The sequence below is a fragment of the Dipodomys ordii genome, unplaced genomic scaffold (assembly GCF_000151885.1).
Source record: "Dipodomys ordii isolate 6190 unplaced genomic scaffold, Dord_2.0 Scaffold3, whole genome shotgun sequence".
Taxonomy (NCBI): Eukaryota; Metazoa; Chordata; class Mammalia; order Rodentia; family Heteromyidae; genus Dipodomys; species Dipodomys ordii.
Genome location: NW_012267219.1, coordinates 21804115 through 21807686, shown reverse-complemented (window position 1 = coordinate 21807686; position 3572 = coordinate 21804115).

The following is a 3572-nucleotide window of genomic DNA, read 5'->3' as shown; positions in this document are numbered from 1 at the left end:
TGGCTCTAAAAAGAAATCACAAAACTTCATGAAAACGTAATTTAAAAAAAAATGAAGTTCGGATATATTAAACAATTAAAATACTAGCTGTTACTCTGCCAACAGTAAAGTGAGATTTTTTTTTAAGATAAAGAGAAAGAAACAATGTCATTTATACAATTCATTTATTGCGGCTTTGAGGGGTTGCAAACACACGTGAAACACATAATAATTATAGTAAGCTAAGGAGTTAAAGTGGATATTCAGTTTGAGAGGACTTTGTTTTGGAGAAAACCCTCTTTAATGAAGTTGTAAGGAATCTAAATAATTCCTTATAATGTGCATTTCTGATTGATGTTCCTGAAATTCTTTATTTCATATAGTATTTGATTCATATGTGCTACTTTTAGGGAGAGAGGTAGAGTTATTCTGTCTCTGCATTAGGGATTGCTCAATAATTGAATTGAATTAAGCAAAAAATCTAAGTAACTCATTATTGTATTTTGAGAAAGACTGCCCTTTAATCTTGCATTCTTTCTAATGCTAATAAAAGTCTGAATACTGCCTTACAATCTACAAAGAAATGTAAATCTTGGGAAATAAATTAAAGGAAGAAACTTCATTAAAGTAATTCTGTTTCTTTATGGAATAGAGAAGACATGTGGACCATGTCTTCTTTAAGCTATCTCAGCTTCTCTGGGTATCTTTCTAGCTGCGGGCTGTATCACAAATGAGACAAGCTTTTTAGACTGTAAGGATATCTCTACAGTAAAGACAACAGAAGTAACAGTGGGATCCTCTAAATCATTAAACAAAACTGTCATCAAGTATTATTCATTAAAAGTAGACTTTTACTCTATTCAATATCTTCACACAATACTGGTATGGACTGAAATTTTGTATTAAAAAAGTCACATTTGCATTTACAAATTATGCCATTTTAGGAGCACTAGTTAAAATTAAAACAACAACATTGACTTCAATTCATTTAGAAAAGGTAGAATGAAGGGAATAATTAATGGAGACAAACACGAGGCTGTAAATTAAGTTTGCAAAGTATTCCGGGGAGGGGGCACAGAACTGTAAGTGCTTTGATTTAATGATATTGGAGTCTACTGTTTTCATAGATAAGGAAGCTTAGGCAAGTTTAGCTTTCATGATATTAACGTAGATGAGAAGTTAGTGTTAAAAATATGACTTACAATACACTGTACCATGCAGAAGATTTGAAAACTGGTCAGGGCTTTTTTTGTAAAACTTTCCTTTTGCCCCCACCCCCTTTTATCTCAGACTTAACTTCAACTTCAATTCAGTATAACTCAGGCTGGTATTGAACTTGTGACCTTTTGCTTCAGCCTCCCAGGTGCTAGAATTACAGGTGTATACCACCATGACTAGCTTAGATATTATTTTGACTGAGAAAAAATAACAGTTGAACGTTTCTAATATTTAGTGTCTGAATCAAAAAGAATTTGGAAATTATATCATATGAAGAATGATTTTTAGCTAAGAAAAAAATATAAGAACAAGGAAGTTTACATAGTTTAGACACAGAGTTGGAAATAGATGGATTATGTCAGAAAATAGGTTTTTCATGTTAAAGACAAGGTTTTTTAATCATGAAAGTTTTCTATAATTAAAGTGCACTTATTCAAAAAACTGCTTGCTTATTGAACAAGAGTTGTAAAATTACGGATGTAAATTCCATGAAAGTCTTTCAGATAGAAGCATCCAAATGGTATTTCTAAGCTTAAAATAATTCACATCTCTGTTTTCCTTCACAAGATTGAAAAAAGAGTAAGAAAGAATAACAGCAGATGAATATGATCAAAATATGCTATTTGTATATGTATACTATATATATCTTGTTTCCTTCACAAGATTAAAAAATGTAAGAAAGAATAATAGAACAGGTGAATATGATCAAAATATACTATATGTGTATGTTCACTGTATATATATATATATATATGGTTTCCTTCACAAGATTAAAAAAGTAAGAAAGAATAATAGAACAGATAAATATGATCAAAATATACTATGTCTATGAAAATACCAAAAATAGAGTACAATTGTGTAGTTAAAAATTAATACAAAAATAAAGTTACCACACTATCATTTTCCAATCTAGCATTCATTTTCCCTAAAGAGAAATAAATTTAGTATATTTTGTCTTGAGATGAAATTAAGTAACATACACCTAGTGTCTTCTGTTAAATAACTATTCCGTCATTCTGCTCTGCCTTTTTTTTTTTTACTATTTCTTCTTCTTCTTCTTCTTCTTCTTCTTCTTCTTCTTCTTCTTCTTCTTCTTCTTATTGTAGAGTTCCTATTTACAGGAAATTTGATAAACTTCATAAATTTCACAAACAACATCAGATTATAGATTTCATACATTTCTACTACATCTTTTGATAACATGCAGAATAGATATTTAAATTCACAGAGTTTAAGTCTATCTCTACCACCTGTTAGCTCTTAGATGGTTAGTAAAGGATGTAACAATGTAAGGTTTAGTATTATTTGTACACTGAGGACCAGAAACCTTACATAGCCCAAAGGAATGAGAATTAATGTGAAGGGAGTTAATATATCCAACATATTGCAGCTAGTACCTGATCATAAACACATTGTTATGATTTTAAAATTTTTATACTGGAAAAGCATTTAATAAGGTTATGGAGATAGGAAGAATAAACTAATATGTCAAAAAATGAAAAGTAGCTTCAAAACAAAAAGAAAATTTCAAAATATCAATATTAAGAAAACACAAAACAAATTCTGATTAGTAAGAAAATTGAGAGAGAAGAAAAAATAATAATAAATGGGAACAAATCTCCCTGAGGATGCTAATCCCTAAAGTCTGTGTACTAATTTGAGGTAAGTGTACTTGCTCTTGATTACTATTCAGTTAAATTATATATACAAATATTTTTCTCTAACATATATTTTCTTTCAGTTTTTAATTGCTATTATTAAGGAGTTGTACCAAGAGGTTACAATTCCCTAAGTCAGGTAATGATTACAATGCTTCTTGGACAACATCAGACCTTCCTTTGCTTTCCTCCATTTCCCTCTCCTGTTGCATATTTAACATATATTTTCAGACTTTTGAGCCCAAGACAACTATGGACAACACTCAGTTTCTATGGTTAAAATGTCATTGTAAAACTGTATGAAAAAAAGACACTATGGTCTTTTATTGGTAATACAGGTATTAATTCCATTTTATGGCTTTAAAAGGTTGCTATGGGCTGAAGGGCTGAAGGTACTTCGCTTGTACAGACACAGTCAAGTTTTGAAGGAACATGAATCACAACACAATGGCATGTGAGGGTGGCCTTCAGTGGGAAATTAAGGTTAGATTAGGTCTCAGTGATGTGGGCCTCTTAATGGGATTAGTGTCCTTGACAGGTGGGAAAGAGATTGGAGATCTCCCTTCAGCACATTCAAAGAATAGCCAGAAAACCAGCAAGAGGGGCTTATACAAGAACACAATCTCACTTCTGTTCTAATTCTCAGTCCAGCTTCATTCCAACAATGAGAAATAAATAACCTATGCTTTTTAAGCCAATCAATTAAAAATTTTCTGT